The 18,139-nt window shown below is 43.1% G+C and overlaps 1 pseudogene; it reads left to right on the top strand.

Annotated features, from left to right (window-relative positions):
- Positions 1 to 4,088: 4,088 nt before the first annotated feature.
- LOC140632896 (DNA (cytosine-5)-methyltransferase 3A pseudogene) lies at positions 4,089 to 7,733 on the top strand (annotated as a pseudogene).
- The last annotated feature ends 10,406 nt before the right edge of the window (positions 7,734 to 18,139 follow it).

Below are 18,139 nucleotides of genomic sequence, written 5' to 3'. Positions count from 1 at the left end.
CACATTGATTGCTTTACGAGTGTTGAAGCAGCCTTGCATCCCGGGGATAAATCCCACTTGGTCATGGTGAAGCATCTTCCTAATGTATTGTCGGATCCTATTGGCTAATATCTTGTTGAGAGTTTTTGCATCCGTGATCATCAGGGATATTGGTCTATAATTCTCCTTTTTGGTGGGGTCTTTGTGTGGTTTTGGAATTAAGGTGATGCTGGCCTCGTAGAATGAGTTTGGAAGTACTCCATCTCCTTCTGTCTTTCCGAATATCTTTAGTAGAATATGTATGGTTTCTTCTTTATTTTTTTAAAGATTTATTTATTTATGATAGACATATATAGACAGAGGCAGAGACACAGAAGGAGGGAGAAGCAGGTTCCATTCAGGAGCCTGACGTGGGACTCGATCTCAGGTCTCCAGGATCAGGCCGTAGGCTGTAGGCGGTGCTAAACCACTGCGCCACCGGGGCTTCCCTGGTTTCTTCTTTAAACGTTTGATAGAATTCCCCTGGTAAGCCATCTGGCCCTGGACTTTTGTGTCTTGGGAGGTTTTTGATGACTGCTTCAATTTACTCCCTGGCTATTGGCCTGTTCAGGAAACAACAAATGCTGGAGAGGATGTGGAGAAAGGGAAACCTTCTTGCACTGTTGGTGGGAATGTCAATTGGTGCAGCCACTCTGGAAAACTGTGGAGGTTCCTTAAAGAGTTAAAAATAGATCTGCCCTACATACGACCCAGCAATTGCACTGCTGGGGATTTACCCCAAAGATACAGGTGCAGTGAAATGCCGGGACACCTGCTCCCTGATATTTATAGCAGCAATGTCCACGATAGCCAAACTGTGGAAGAAGCCTTTGTGTCCATCAAAAGATGAATGGATAAAGAAAATGTGATCTATGTATACAGTGGAATATTACTCAGCCATTAGAAACAAGTACCCACCATTTGCTTCCATGTGGATGGAACTGGAGGGTATTACACTGCGTGAAATAAGTCCGTCGGGAAGGACAAACGTTGTATGATCTCATTCATTTGGGGAATATAAAAAATAGTGAAACGGAATAAAGGGGAAAGGAAAAAAAACAAGTGGGAAATATCAGAAATATCTCACAGACCATGAGAGACTCCTAACTCTGGGAAACGAAGAAGGGGTGGTGGAAAGGGAGGTGGGTGGGCGGTGGGGGTGACTGGGTGATGGGCACTGAGGGGGGCACCTGATAGGATGAGCATTGGGTGTCATGGTATATGGTGGCAAATTGAACTCCAGTAAAAAATAATAAATAAATAAAAATAAATAAATAAATAAGTAAATAAATAAATAAATAAATAAAAATTATCTTTGACAAGGTCAACTGAAATTTGAAGAAGTTTTTTTTTTTTTTTCCCCCCCACAACACCATTGAAATGGTATTTTGTGTATAAATACATGAAAGTTCAAAACGAAGAAAAAGAGTTTCTGGAGCTGGTTCTTGGTAAAGCATCATGCCATGGAAATGGTCAGCCACCAGAAATGAGGTCTTGCCACACAGCAATGCTGGGAGTGATCAGAAATCTTAAAATAGTAAAATTAGATTAAGAAGCTTAGTTTTGCTTCTGGAAATATGAATTGCATTTTTTTTTCTTCATTTAACTCAAGCTGAAAAAAAAATGTGAGTCTTACTTGAGTCTGTAGGAAATTGATACCTGTGGTGCCTTAGCTCTATCTGCACCAAAACCAAACTCAGGTGAATTTGCTATGGTTGTCTGTCACGAGAGAAGGATGTTACTGATGTATAGTATTTGAAAATCAGCCACTTCCAATGTGCTTTTGCTTCACAGGCTAGAAGAAATCTTAGTCCATTTTTTCCCATCAAATTGGCTGAAATTTGCCTGCCTCAAGCAGTAGCAACTCTCAAGAAATGAAAAAGTTGAGATGTGGCATTTTCCTAACAAGACATGTAAAGACTAGAGTGCTTGATTTAGTTTTTATGGAATTGCCACGGTACCTTTGTGTATCGTTGTGTTCATCAGCACCCCCTTAACCATTAAACAGACATGCCCAAAACAATGCATGCATGTGTGTCTCTATTTAGTTGTAATGTGGCCACTGTTTCCTTCCTATAAAATGGAAATTATAATGTTAACAAGGTGGTTTGTGAGTTTCAAATACAATAGTGAAGATCTTCTTTCTTTGATAGTTACATAGGTTAGGCAAATACAAGCAGGCATTTAGTATTAAATTATAGCACGTGAAAGACCAAAAAGTAGTGATAGGTGGTTGTTATTTCTACTAAGAAAAGAACACTAATTTTTTTTTCAAAGTCTTAGTTACACTAGCTCTTGAGTTTTAAGCTTGGTGGTTTTTCAAAGTAAATGTGACTAGTAAGTGGTGAGGAAGCATAGTCACTGATATCCTGGTTTTAGAAAAGCAATGAATAAACAAATTGATGTTGCTAGCATTTAACTGGCACAGTAGCATGTGTACTATCACAAGGATCTTTCTGTAATTGCTGTAAAATGTGCTTTTAATGTTTACTGTGCCCCTCTAGTCCATTCTCTGTTTCTTACTAGCTGCCCCCCACTCCCAGCCTCTATCACACGCAAACTTCAAGTGTGTCTTTTGACCCATTCTGTTCACTTTCAAGTATGTCAACAAGCAAGAGAGAGAAAGCGAGCCACATGTGCACGTATGCGAGAATGCGCACAAGTGCTAGAATGCGCAGAGGGAGATGGAGAGAGAAATTTTAGCAGACTCCCCACAGAGTGTGGAGCCCTGTGAAGGATCCGGGGTCCCGACCCTGAGATCAGGACCTGAGCCCAAACCAGGAGTCGGGGTGTAACCAACTGAGCCACCCAGGGGCCCAGGTAGAGACCTCTTCTTAATTGGCTTTGACTTTATTTGACCATGGTAGGAGCCAGTATATTGAAAGGGTTAAAGCAGCAGAATGATGATGTCAGACTGGTTTTTTTTCAGAAGTAAAATTTAGTTGCTACAGAGATGGGATGGGCCTGGAGATTTCCAGGTCAAGACAATGGCAATGAACCCATGGGTGAGGGAAGGAAAGTGATTTTTGTTTTGAGAAAGGGAGTTGGATGCTCAGCCTGCCCTCACCATCAGGGTGATGTTTCTCAACGTATTGAAACTCCTCCCCCGTGTTAGTTAAACCTCAGCTCCTAGACACCACATCCACTAATCCAACCACCAGATTGTTGATGCCAGGCCATCGGGGGTTGAGAGAGGGCTCCAGAGACCTGCACAAGCCCTGACCTACCACTTCTGACATAATTGAATATCTTCTCATAAGAAAGGTGATTTTAGTTTTATGTTCATTTGCTATTTGGCAGTTAACCAAGTAGAACTTCCTACTGTGTAGCTGGATACGTGGATCTTGAGGATAATTAGTAAGTTCTAGGTTGTAGGTAATAGACTTGGGAGTCGGGTTGCCAGATAAAATACAAGGCATCCAGTTTAATTTGAACTTAAGAGAAACAGTAATTTATTTATTTATTTTTTTAGTGGACGTATGAACTGTGCTGTCTTTTTATATTTCCTTTTGTGAAATCTCGCAACTCTGATTGGGGTGTCATCAACATTTAGATAGTAACTCTTTGTAACCACTTTATTGAGACATATATCAGACAGTTTACCCATTTCAAGTATATGTGCAAGGATGTGAAGTGTACGCACAAAGTGATGCAGCCACCTCCACGATTCTAGAATAATTTCATCTCCTCCCAACAAACCCCTGTCTCATGTAGCTGTCTACCGCTAATCCTTCATCCTCTGACCCTTCCTCACTCCAGCCCTATGCAACCACTAATCTACTTTCTGTTTCTATTTACCTGTTTTGGACAATTCATGTAAATGGAATCATATGGTGGGTAGATTTGTTTGCCATCGGCTCCTGTCACTTAGCTTAATCCACATGATAATACGTAGCAATACTTCATACCTTTCTATGGCCCAGTAGTATTTATGGATATACCAGCTTTGTTAACCTCTTTATCCAGCTTTGGACATTTGGGTCATTTCTACCTATTGCCTATGATGAATAATGCTGCTAAGAATCTTCACATAGAGGGGCTGCACGTGGCCTTATGGGCTGAGAAGAAAAGCCAAGGTGATCGCAGTAATGAATGCTGTGGAAGAAAACCAGGGGTCTGGCGAGTCTCAGAAGGTGGAGGAGGCCAGTCCTCCTGCAATGCAGCAGCCCACCAACCCTGCATCCCCCACTGTGGCCACCACACCTGAGCCCGTGGGGGCAGATGCTGGGGACAAGAACACCACCAAAGCAGCCAACGATGAGCTGGCCTACGAGGACGGCCGGGGCTTTGGCACTGGGGAGCTGGTGTGGGGGAAACTTCGGGGCTTCTCCTGGTAGCCAGGCCGCATTGTGTCTTGGTGGATGACAGGCCGGAGCTGAGGAGCTGAAGGCACCCGCTGGGTCATGTGGTTTGGAGATGGCAAGTTCTTGATGGTGTGTGTTGAGAAATTGATGCCGCTGAGCTCCTTCTGCAGTGCTTTCCACCAGGCCACATACAACAAGCAGCCCATGTACCGCAAAGCCATCTATGAAGTCCTGCAGGTGGCCTGTAGCCATGCGGGGAAGTTGTTCCCAGCGTGCCACGACAGCGATGAGAGCGACACTGCCAAGTCCGTGGAGGTGCAGAACAAACAGATGATCGAGTGGTCTCTTGGAGGGTTCCAGCCTTCTGGCCCCAAGGGCCTGAAGCCACCCGAAGAAGAGAAGAACCCCTACAAAGAAGTTTACACAGACATGTGGGTCGAACCTGAGGCAGCTGCCTATGCACCACCCCCACCAGCCAAAAAGCCCCGAAAGAGTACGACTGAGAAGCCTAAGATCATTGATGAACGCACAAGAGAGCAGCTGGTGTACGAAGTGCGGCAGAAGTGCCGGAACATCGGGGACATTTGCATCTCTTGTGGGAGCCTCAACGTTACCCTGGAACACCCTCTCTTTGTTGGAGAAATGTGCCAAAACTGTAAGAACTGCTTCCTGGAGTGTGCATACGTATCACCACGATGATGACAGCTACCAGTCCTACCACACCATTTGCTGTGGGGGGTGGGGCGCAAGGTGCTCATGTTTGGGAACAATAACTGCTGCAGGTGTTTTTGTGTGGAGGGTGTGGATCTCTTATTGGGGCTGGGGGCCACCTGGCAGCCATCAAGGAGGACCCCTGGAACTGCTACATGTGTGGGCACAAGGGCACTTACGGGCTACTGCGGCAGCGGGACGACTGGCCCTCATGGCTCCAGGTGTTCTTCACCAACAGCCACGACCAGGAATTTGACCCTATGAAGGTTTACCTGCCTGTCCCAGCTGAGAAGAGGAAGCCCATTCGGGTGCTGTCTCTATTTGATGGAATTGCTACAGGGCTTCTGGTGCTGAAGGATTTGGGGATTCAGGTGGACTGCTACATCGCCTCCGAGGTGTGCAAGGACTCCGTCACGGTCGGGAAGATCATGTATGTTGGGGACGTCTGCAGCGTCACACAGAAGCCTATCCAGGAGTGGGGCCTGTTGGATCTGGTGATTGGGGGCAGTCCTTGCAATGGTCTCTCCATCATCAATCCTGCCCATAAAGGACTCTACGAGGGCACTGGCCGGCTCTTCTTTGAGTTCTACCACCTGCTGCATGATGCGCGGCCCAAGGAGGGAGATGACCGCCCCTTCTTCCGGCTCTTTGAGAATGTGGTGGCCATGGGCATTAGTGACAAGAGGGACATCTCGCGAATTCTCGAGTCCAACCCTATGATGATTAATGCCAAAGAAGTGTCAGCTGCACACAGGGCCCACTACTTCTGGGGGAACCTTCCTGGTATGAACAGGAGGCCGTTGGCATCCACTGTGAATGATAAGCTGGAGCTGCAGGAGTGTCTGGAGCACGGCTGGATAGCCAAGTTCAGCAAAGTGAGGACCATTACTACTAGGTCGAACTCCATAAAGCAGGGCAAAGACCAGCATGTCCCCGTCTTCATGAATGAGAAAGAGGACATCTTATGGTGCACTAAAACGGAAAGGGTGTTTGGCTTCCCTGTCCACTATACTGATGTCTCCAACATGAGCCACGTGGCGACGCAGAGACTGCTGGGCTGGTCGTGTAGCGTGCCGGTCATCCGCCACCTCTTCGCTCTGCTGAAGGAATATTTTGTTTGTGTGTAAGGGACATGAGGGCAGACTGAGGTAGTGACACAAAGTTAAACAAGGAAACACAAAACACAACAAAACACTGACAACATGAAGATGGAGAGAAGTATCCGCACGCAGAAGAGAAAAAGGAAATTTAAAACAAAACCAGAGGCGGAAGTACCAGAGGGCTTTGCCTTGCACAAAGGGTTGCACATCATCTCCTGATTTTTCAATGTTAATCTTCAGTCCTTTTTAAAAACAAAACCAAGGTCCCTCCTGTCTCCCCCTCCCCTTTTTGTAGGTCAAACCTTTTGTTTTCTACTCTTTTCAGAGGGGTTTTCTGTTTGGATTTTTGTTTCTTGCTGTGATTGAAACAAAGAGGGTTTATTGCAGCAAAAACCAGTAACAGGACATAGCAACAATACCTTGCAGAGGAAGGACAGGAGGGAAGAAAAAGGAAATTCTACAGAAATCTATATATTGGAGTTTTTTTCTAACTATGTATGTTTTGTTGTCTTCTCTAGCCTGATCAGATAGGAGCACAAGCAGGGGGTGGAAAATAGTGATGCTCAGCAGCAGACTTTCCTTCCAGCCGCTGAGCTCTCTTGCCAGCACCATTCCTGGTCATGCAGAACAGAGCCCAATGAGCAGCAGGGAGACAGATCACACAAGACCCTTTTATGCAGTATTTCAGGTGCTTACCACACAGGAAACCTTGAAGAAGATCCATTTCTATAAGCCGCTGTTACCTCTTCCAGTTTGTGTGTGTGTGTGTGTTTATGTGTATGTGTGTGTGTGTGTATATATATATATATATAAATGACAGATATGAGATATATATAAAAGGTACTGTTAATTACTGTACAACCTGACTTCATAATGGTGCTTTAAAACAGCGAGGTGAGTAAAAACATCAGCTTCCACGTTGCCTTATGTGCAAAGGGTTTTAACGTTGGATGAAGGGAGGCAGCTTGAAGGTGAATCGTTGCCATTCATGGCGGGCTTTCCCTCTAGTGTTTAACAAGGTGAAGGAGGAGAATTCGGGACCACGTACTCCTGCTTCTCCCTGCCAAAAACGGGTATGAGGTGAGATGGGGTGGGTCGGACCGTGGAGGGTTGAGAGTGGGATTCATCCAGGCTCACGCAATAACCTTTCGATTTTTTTTTCCAAAAAAAAGGAGACTCCCTCGGCAAGATGGCAATTAAAAGGGGTCTTCATTCCCAGTTTCTCACATTAGCCAATTCAAGGGCTCCTTGTGGTGGGATCAGAAATTATCCAGAGTGTGGGAAAGTGACCGTTAAAAACCCCACCTGGAGAAAAAACAACAACAACATACAAAATGAAAAAAAAAAAAAAAGAATCTTCACATACAGGTATTTATGTGGACATATTTTCATTTCTGGGGGCTATGTATGTAGGAGCAGAATTGCTGGGTTAAGTGCTAAGTCTGTGTTTAACACTTAGAAGAACCAGCAGTTTCCCAAGGTGGCTCCACTGTTTTGTATTCTCACCAGCAGTGTGTGAGGCTTCTGATTTCTGTATGCTTGTCAACCCTATTTTTTAAAAAAAGATTTTATTTATTTGAGAGAGAGAGCAAGAGAGCGAGCAGGGAGGTGGGCAGTGGTGAGGGAGAGGGGCAGAGAGGAAATCTCAAGCTGACTCCTCGTGAACACAGACCGATTTGGGGCTCAATCTCACACGACCCTGGTATCATGACTTGAGTCAAAATCAAGAGTCGGCTGTTTAACCAACTGAGCCGCTGAAGTGCCCCACCAACACTTGTTTTAGCTAACACTTGCTTTTGTTTGACTTTTTTGTTCTCACCTTTCTAGAAGAAGGTGGGACATGATACCTCCTTGTTGCTGTGGTTTACGTTTCCTTGATGACTGATGAAGTTCATTATCTTTTTGTGTGTTTATTTGCTATTTTTGTATCATCTTTGCAGAAACGTCTTTTTGGATTCTTTGGACAGTTTTCTCATTAGATACCTTTGAAATAGTAGACTTCTTTTTAGAACAGTCTTAGATTTACAGAAGTGTCTTTTCCATTTTTTGCCCATTTTTAAGGGAGTTGTGTTTTTCCCTTATCATTGAGTTTTAACAGTTGTCTTTTGTGGATACGTGTCGTTTATTAGATACGTGTTCTGCAAATATTTTTTTCCATTCTGTGGCTTGTTTCTTCATTCTCTGAACGGTTTCTTTCACAGAACAGAAGTTTTTAATTTTAATAATGTCCAACCTTGCAATTTCTCTTTCAGACGTTGGGGTTTTGGAGTTGCATGGAAAAACTCCTTGCCATGCTCAAAGTCACCCAGGAATTGTGCAGATTTGTCTTTATATTTAGTTCTGTGATCTAATTTGAGTTCATTTTTGTGAACAGGGATAAGTTCTATGCCTAGATTCAAAGATTTTCTGCATGTGAATATCCAGTTGTCTAGCATCAGTATTTGAAAAGACTGGCCTTTCTTCACTGAATCGTCTTTGCTCCTCTGCCAAAGACCAGTTGATTGTATTCGTGTGGGTTTTATTATGAGCTCTGTTATGTTCTACAGATCTGTTTGTTTGTTTTTTTTTTGTAAATTTTTATTTATTTTTGATAGTCACACACACGCAGAGAGAGAGAGAGGCAGAGACACAGGCAGAGGGAGAAGCAGGCTCCATGCACCGGGAGCCCGACGTGGGATTCGATCCCAGGTCTCCAGGATCGCGCCCTGGGCCAAAGGCAGGCGCTAAACTGCTGCACCACCCAGGGATCCCTGTTTTTCTGTTCTTTGACCAATACTGCTGTGTCTTTATTACTGAAGCTTTATAGGAAATCTTGAAATTGGTTGGTGTCAGTCCTTTGACTTTGTATTTCTCAATATTGTGTCAGCTGTTCTGTTTTTTTTTTTTTTTTGCCTATTCATGTAAAATTGAGAATGAGTTTGTCATATATATGTGATAACTTGCTAGGATTTGGGTTGGGGTTGTGTTGTATATATAAACCAAGTTGGGAAGAATTGACATCTTGATCATATTATGTATTCTTGTCCGTAAACATGGAATTTATTTATGGAGATCATCTTTGATTTCTTTCAAATGAGTTTTTAAAAATATTTATTTATTCATGAGAGACACAGAGAGCACAGAGAGAGAGAGAGAGTGGCAGAGACACAGGCAGAGAGAGAAGCAGGGAGCCCGACGTGGGACTTGATCCTGGGTCTCGAGGATCAGATCCTGGGCTGAAGGCGGTGCTAAACCGCTGAGCCACCCGGGCTCCTCATCAGCTGAGTTTTATACGAATTGAGATTCTGTACACTTTTTGTTAGATTGGGCACTAATGTAAATGGTATTTTGTTTTGAATTTCAAATTCCCATTGTTCATTGGCAGTGTGAACAATGCTATCTTGGGCAGACCCACCATGCTGATGGCTCTCTGTGGCCTGAAGCCTTCTGGAGCACAGGTCCCTCTCATATTCTTTCTTTTTGTCTGGTCACACCCTTAAGTACACCCATGAATGTCCTTCATCTGCTTTAGAGATAGGATTATGATTTTCAAGCATTTCCTCCTGGGTGGGCTTCCAGCAGTTACCCGCCAGCTTTTTGGGCCCCAAAACAGGTCTCACTGGAGGTGGGGTTGTGGAGATCTACTAATTTTTCAGCCTCCCAAGACACACTTCTGTCCATAAGTCCCCTTAAGAAGCCATTTCTCATCAAGGTGGACTTGTCAGCCTTTTTCTTCTCTCTTTCATAGAACACAGGTATATAGGAAAGTAATTGATATTTGTACATGAAGTTTGCATCCTGAATCATTGCTATAATCACTTACTAGTTCCCAGAGTTTTTTTCGTTGTTTCTTTAGGATTTTCTACATACATAGTCATGTTGTCTCTGAACAAAGGCAGTTTTACCTTTTCCTTCCCCATATGTAAATCTTTTCTTTTCTTTTCCCTTCCTAGAGGATTAGCTAGGACTTCTTCTTAAGTACTGAATCTTTACTAGTGGTAAGAGGGGAATATCCTTGCCTTGTTCCTGATCTTAGAGGGAAAGAATGTAGTTTTTCACCATTAAGTAGGTTTGCTCTAGGTATTTTATACATGTTGTTTATCAAGTTGAGGAAGTCCCCTCTATTCCCAGTTTGGTGGTAACTTTTATCATGAATACGTGTTGGATTTTTCTTAATAATTGTTTGGCATCTGTTGATATGATCAAATAGATATTTTTTATCTTGTTGGAGTGATGGTTTACACTAATACTTCTGCATATTATACAGCCTGTGCATTCCTGGAAAAAAAAAAACATTGGTTTTGGTATAGCATCCATATTATATGTTGTTGAATTTGATTTGAAATTTTTCAAATTTTTTTGAAGAGTTTTTCATCTCTGTTCATAAGAGATATAGTAGTCTACATGTCTATAGACTACTATAGTTTTCCTTCTTCTGCTGTCTTTATCTGGTTTTGATAGTAGGATAAGGCTGGCCTTATAGAATGAGTTGGAAGTATAGCCTCTGTTTTATTTTCTCTGAAAGAGTTTGAGAATTGGTATAATGTCTTCTTCTTATTTTTGCCAGTGAAGCCGTCAGGGCTCAGTGCTTGCTGTTGAGGAAGGTTACTAATTATTGATTTAATTTCTCTTTTAGGTATAGGCCTATTTAGATCACCTATTTCTCTTTGTGTAGGAGTTTTTGTTACTTGTGTCTTTTACGGAATTGGTGCGTGTCATGTAAATCCTCAAATTTGAGGGCATAGGATTATTGTTACCTTTAATTTTTAATCTCCATGGGAGCCATAGCGACGACTCTTCTTTCATTTCTGATATTAGTAATTTGTCTCTTTTCTCATTTTTTCTTGGCTAGCCTGGCTGTAGGTTTACCAATTTTATGAATGATCTTAAAGAACCAGCTTTTGACTTTGTTGTTTTTTTCCCAATTGTTTTCCTCTCTCTCTCCCCTCCCTCCCTCCCTCCCTCCCTCCTTCCCTCCCTCCCTTCCTTCCCTCCCTCCCTTCCTTCCCTTTCCTTCCTTCCCTCTTGATTTTATGTATTTATTCATGAGAGACACAGAGAGAGTGAGAGGCAGAGACATAGGCAGAGAGAGAAGCAGGCTCCATGCAGGGAGCTGGATGTGGGACTGGATCCCAGGAATCCAGGATCATGCACCCAACCGCTGAGCCATCTGGGCGTCTTCCTTCCTTTCCTTTCCTTTCTTTTTTCCTTTTTCCTTTTTCCTTTTTCCTTTCCTTTCCTCTGAGAAAGAGAGAGAGAATGAGCAGAGGAGAAGGAGAGGAAGAGAGAGAGAGAGAATCTCAAGCAGACTCACCTGCTGAGTATAGAGCCTGACTCAGGGCTCAATCTTATGACCCTGAGATTATGACCTGAGCCAAATCCAAGATTCAGATGCTTATCCGATTGAGCCACCTAGCCATGTTTGCCTGTTTCAATTCCACAGATTTCTATTTTATTCTTCCTTTTCTTCTGGCTCTTCTTGTTCTTGTTTCCTAAGGTAGAAGCTTAAGTTACTGATTTTAGTGTTCTCTTCTCTCTCTCTCTTTAACATATGCCTTCAATGCTGAAATCTTCCTCTAACCACTCCTTTGCAGCCTTCCACAAATTTGCATAAGTTGTATTTCCATTTAGTTCAGAATAGTTAAAAATTTCTCTCAGTGCTTCAACTTTAACTCATTTATTTAATTTCCAAATGTATGGAGATTCTCCTGCTATATTTCTCTTACTTAACTCCATGTGGTCTAAGCTAATGGTGTGTGATTTCCATTCTTTTAGATAGTTACAGTGTGTTTTATGGCCAGGATGTGGTCTGTCTGGTTCTGCGTGAGTTTGTGAAGACTGTGTAGTGCTGTGTTAGATGAAGTGTTAGACTAGTTGGTGCTGTTGTGTTCAACTGTATCCGCACTGATGTTCTGCCTAGTGGGTCTGTCAATTATTGTGTAGAAGGCTATAGAAGTTTCTAAAGGTGCTAGTGTGTTTATCCATGACTCCTTGGATGTTATCAGTTCTGCCTCATGTATTTTGACCCTCTCTTGTTAGGCACATACATACACAGTAAGGAGTGTTCTGTGTTCTCAGAGAATTGATCCCTTTTTCACTGTGTAATACCTTCTTTTATCCCTGAGAATTTTCCTCATTCTGCCATCTGCCTTGTCTGAAATTGATATGGGTTCTTCAGCTTTCTTTTGGGTGGTGTAGGCCTGGTTTCTTTCCCCCTTCCTTTACTTCTCTTCTACCTGTGTACTTCTATTTAAATTTTTTTATTTATTTATGATAGTCACAGAGAGAGAGAGAGAGAGAGAGAGAGAGGCAGAGACACAGGCAGAGGGAGAAGCAGGCTCCATGCACCGGGAGCCCGACGTGGGATTCGATCCCGGGTCTCCAGGATCGCGCCCTGGGCCAAAGGCAGGCGCTAAACCGCAGCGCCACCCAGGGATCCCTGTACTTCTATTTAAAGTAGGTATCTTGTAGACGGCATATAGTTGGATCTTTTTATCTGCTCTTGCAGTCTCTGGTTTGATTGCTTGCTTGCTTGATTTAATTTATTTAGTCACCAAAGACATAGAAGGAGAGGCAGAGACCTAGGCAGAGGGGAACCAGGCTCCCCACTGAGCAGGGGGCCTTATGTGGGACTGGATCCCAGGACCCCAGTATTAACGACCTGAGCGGAAGGCAGATGTTCAATCACTGAGCCATCCAGGCACCTCCAGTCTCTTGTTTTAATTGGCATATTTAGACTATCCACATTTTAGGTAATTGTTGCTGTAGTTGGGTTAATATTCACCATGTTTGCAACTGATTTTCACTCATTACAGTTGTTCTTTTTTATATTTTTATCACCCTCTCTTTCTCTTCCGTCTCTGCTTTTAGGTTAACATTTTATGGGATTCCATTCTTTCTTAGCATATTCATATACTTTTTTCTTTTTAAAGATTTTAGTTTTGAGAGAGAGAGAGAGAGAGAGAAGGAGCAGGGGGAGAAGCAGGAGAGAAGGATAATCAGACTCCCCACTGAGCCCAATGCAGGGCTCTGTTGCAGGACTTTGGAGTCATGATGTGAGCTGAAGGTAGACGCTTGAACCAACCGAGCCCCCAGACAACCCTGTCCATATACTTCTTTAAAAGAATTTTTTGTGCTTGCCCTACAGTTTGTTATATTCATTTATAACTAATCCAGGTCCACTCTGAAATAACATTACACCTTTTCACAGGTAGTGCAGTTGCCTTATAGGAGAATATATTCAATTCCTTTTTTCCCCATCCTTTATAACATTGCTTTAATTGACTTCACTTTGTCATATTCCTTAAGAACTCAGCACGCTGGTTTTTTTAAAAAAATTTTTTTTTTTAATTTTTATTTATTTATGATAGTCACAGAGAGAGAGAGAGAGGCAGAGACACAGGCAGAGGGATAAGCAGGCTCCATGCACCGGGAGCCCGACGTGGGATTCGATCCCGGGTCTCCAGGATCGCGCCCTGGGCCAAAGGCAGGCGCCAAACCGCTGCGCCACCCAGGGATCCCAGCACACTGGTTTTAATACTTTTTGCAAGACAAGTCTGCTGAGCAGTAAATTCCTTGGGTTTATTTGAGTGTTTTGTTTTTATTTCTTTTCACTTTTTTTTGTTTTTTATTTTTATTTTTTTAAGATTTTATTTATTTATTCATGAGAGACAGAGAGAGATAGAGAGAGAGGCAGAGACACAGGCAGATGGCGAAGCAGGCTCCATGCAGGGAGCCGGACATGGGACTCGATCCCGGGTTCCCAGGATCACGCCCTGGGCTGAAGGCAGGCGCTCAACTGCTGAGCCACCCAGGGGTCCTCTTTTCACTTTTGAAGTACAATTTCACCAGCTACAGAATTCTTAGGTGGTGGGTTTTTCTTTTTAACCTTTTTTTACCTGCACCCTCTCTGTTCTTGCTTGCATGATCTCTGATGAGGTGTCTGATGTATTTCTTATCCTCGTCCTCTGTAGATAAGGTGCTTTTTTCTCCCCTCTGGCTCTTTTCAGTATCTTTATCTTTGGTTTTTGCTGTTTGAGTATTAGTGCAAGATGTAGATCTTTTTGGCATTTATTCTGTTTGGTGTTCTCTGAGCTTCCTGGGTATGTGGTCTGGTGTTTTATCATTAATATTGGAGAATTTTCAGCTATTATTACTTTGAATATTTCTTCTCCTTCCTCTCTTTGTTCTCCTTCTGGTGTTTTCCATCATGTGTTTGCTATACTTTTTGCATTGTTCCACAGTTATTGGATATTTTGTTTCTTTTTGCATTTCACTTTTGGGAATTTCCATGAACATATTTTCGACCTTACTGATTTTTCCCTTGGCCACGTCCAAAGGCAGCCTTCATTGCTGTTACACTGTTCTTGGTTTCTCGCATTTCACTTTAATTCTCTCTGAGTTTCCATCTCACATTAGCATATTAATCCGCTAAGGCATTAGCATATTCATCATACTTATTTTAATCTCCGTATTTCTCCTGCTTCCATAAATCTGTGTCATATCTGAGTCTGATTCTTATGATTGCTTTATCTCTTCAAACTGTGTTTCTCTCTTATCATGTCTTGTAATTATTGTTGTTGAAAATTGGACATAGTTATTGGGTAATAGGAACTGATATAATCCAGCTTTTAGTGTGAGCTTTTATGTTAAGCCAGCTAGAGGTTAGGTTGTGTTGAATGTTTGCTATAGCTGTCAGTGTCAGAGGCTTCGGAAACCTTCGTGTCTCTCCCGTTCCCTGCCTCCTCCTCTGGCTCTTTAAGGAACTCTCTTGAGGTCTTTGATGTGCATCTCTCAGCTAGGACCACTGTAGTTTCACTGGCACCCCGTTGGTGGGGAGTTGTTCTTGTGATCTTGATGGTTAAGTGTCCGTTATTTAGTGGGCCTGAGTCCTGGGCTCTGCTGACTCCTATAAGCATTTCTTATCCTCCTTTTTTCCCCTCCTTCCTTAGTTGGGTCAGGAAGGCTAGCAGGGGCTGGAGTTCACCTTACAGCTCTTTCCCCAGGTCCAATAGGGCTCTATTTAAAGCTGCTTTTCTCAGAGGGCAGGCCTCGGTTACGGAAAAAGCTCTTGACTTAACGTATTTCAAAATGATTGTTTCTCTATTCTTCTATTGCAAACCCAAGGGGATTTTTCTCCAGTCTTCACTATGAGAATTTGGTGCAAGGAACGTGCAGGGGCCTCCTCCCCTAGGACTGGGGCTCAGGAGGTTTTTGACTCTCAGACTTCCGCATCCAGTCACCATCAATTCATCAGAGTTACCATTTTTGTTTTCCTACAAGCTTCTGGCTCCACCGGCTTCTGCTTTGCTAAGCTGATCTTGGCCATGAATCTCTCTATTCCTCTGTTTTTTTCTGATTTCCGAGAGGCAGTTTGCTCTGTGACGTTCATTCTCCCTAATGATCTGAGCTGAAACCAAAAGTCTCGCTTTACCTAGTTTTATCATTTGGTTCTTATTTTCATTGCTGGTTTGTAAAGAATTCGTTGTGTATTTTGAATACCAACTCCCTGCCAAATTATATTTGTAATTGGAAATATTCAGTTTCTCCTTTGGAAAAGATAGCCTGGAATGTTGTTTTTAATGAAACACACAAAGTTATGGACAGGGTAGTTGACCAGAGGGAGGAAGATATGATGGATAATTAGTTTATTTTAAATCTCGATATTCATGTGAGTTTGTGAAGATTTTCATACTTGCGATTTAGGTAGAATTTTAAAAGTGGAAGTCTTCTTTGTCTGCGTCTACAAGTAAGTCTTGAACAGATGCTCAGAAAGTAACCTATTAACAAGAACTTATTTATATTTATATTTCCAAGCATGAAACATTAGAAAATGAAAGACCAATTTGAAGTTTATGTGTGATCTTCATCTTTCAGTAACTCCAATTTTCTTACTAATTAGCACCAATGAGTGTTGCTTGGAAAAGAGTTATTTCCAAGATAATTGATACAGCCAAGCTATTAAAGAGAGAGAAAGAGAGAGAGAGATCATGTTTTGAGCAGTGGTTTTATAAACTTATTTTCTGCAAAGGCCTTTGTTTTCCTCTTTTATTTGAATCTAGAAGCAAGGAGAAGCAAAGTAGTGGAGGAGGGAAGGTGAGATTTACATAGTAGTAAGTGAGATTCAAAAGAATATTTTATAAGATTCTTGGGGGGGTACAGGGCTTGTTAGAAACAAATTGTACTGTTCGAGAGGGGAGAGGTGGTGTTAGGTTCAGAGAATAACCCGGTTGGGGTGGTTATGTTACTTGCCTCTGCAGTCCTATTTGCCTTGGTGGGAGGAAAGGGAAAAGATAGCCAGATGTTGCAAATGATCCATGGCCACCTGGTCTGACAGAGTGGAGACCTGGGCATCAGCAGCTGGTAATGCTCCTTGGCCAGTCAAGGTAATTGTTCAGCCAGCTGTGTTGGAGGAAGCAGACCACCGTATTTCTTACATTATAGTTGACATTTTTTTCTGGCACAGAAACAGGTAAAATCTGCCAAAGATAGGAATTCCTGAGACCCTGAGTAAACAGTTGCCTTGTAATTCAAACTCTCAAGACAGAGGCCATATGTAGCCCTTCTTAGAGATCTGCGTGGGACTGGGGCTGAGTGATTAGGAGCCAGGTTGTCATTGGAAATGCTCAGTTTCTCTTCTTACAGATGTCCCAAAATGGTTGCTTGATGGGGCTGTCTCCTACCGAGGTAGTCTGTGTTCAGCGTAACACATCAGCTGCCTTCTGAAAGTTAGTGTGAGACTTAAGTGCTTATTCAACTATGCTTCGTTGCAGAACAGTCACCTTACTTTTGGATGGATTCCTAATTTAATAACAGGGAGTCTATTTGCTCTACAAAATTGCACGTGGGATGTTTCCTCCTGAGTATCACATAAGAGCAGGTAGTTGATTGCCTGGAATGAGTGGAGGCAGGAAGGCAGTTCTCACTTCCCTTGTGGAGGTGATTCCTGTTATTCTCCATCTCCAGAGACCAGGAATTCTAGTAGGGAAATATCCAGCTCCTGAGCTATTCTACCTAACAGTGGATTTGTTGGGGCACAAAGATGTGTGTCTCCCACTGTATTCAGCTTTGCCAAATCATCCTACAGGTGATTGTACGTGACCGGAAGTGACTGGCTTGCCGAGCCTTGTGTTGGCGTTAGCAGTACCCCACTTCATCTCCCGTTATCACCTCAGTCTCTGGACTGTGTGGTTTTCGGAACCCTTGCTTTATTGCCAGGGCAGGTGGTAGTTCATGTCCTGTTGCCGGGAAGGTGTTTGGTCATGAGTGTGGGCCTGACATTCTGCACTGGTTCTCGGAGTACATTGACCACAATTCATTGTGGACCCAGATGGTAAAAGGGAGTGGCCTGTTCCTCAGGGCCGAGATGGAATGGGATGTGGCGATTGTACAGAGGCTAGGTCCACGCTTCTCTGAGTTGTGTGAAAAGGGCTATAGAAACACAAGTTCTGTTTTCTGGAAGAAAAGTCAAGGTTGAGGTAGAATCTCACAGGGTAGATATTTTTTCTTAAAACAGTTTATTTACGAGAGAGAGAGAGAGAGAGAGAGAGAATGAGCAGGTAAGAAGTGGCAGAGGGAGAGAGAGAAGGTGACTGACTCCCCGCTGAGCACCTGATGTGGGGCTCCTCTCCAGGGCTCTGAGATCATGACCTGAGCTGAAGGCAGATGCTTAACTGCATGAGCCCCCCAGACACCCCTCATAGGATGGATTGAAACCTGCTTTTATGGGCTGACTTGGAGACATCCCCACCATATTCACAGTATCAACAGGAATATGTGTCCCAGAATCTAGGATAGAATTACAAGTGAACTTTTGGCAACAACTCCATTTGATTTGGGTGGAGGAGGGACTGAGTAGTACTCCTTGAAGTTTAGTTTGGTCCCTTAGGGACTCAGCTACCACTCAATGAGTGAAGGAGAGAGTCTGGTCTGTGGCTCAAGGCACTAAAAGTAATTTCTAGAGGGAGGGATCCTGCAACCTCCAGGACACCTTTCATTATTCATCCAGGTCAAGTTTGGACCTTTTGC

The sequence above is a fragment of the Canis lupus genome, chromosome 5, assembly GCF_048164855.1.
Source record: "Canis lupus baileyi chromosome 5, mCanLup2.hap1, whole genome shotgun sequence".
Taxonomy (NCBI): domain Eukaryota; kingdom Metazoa; phylum Chordata; class Mammalia; order Carnivora; family Canidae; genus Canis; species Canis lupus.
Note: the sequence above shows the minus strand (reverse complement) of the source record. Positions and strands in the feature narration are given on the sequence as shown.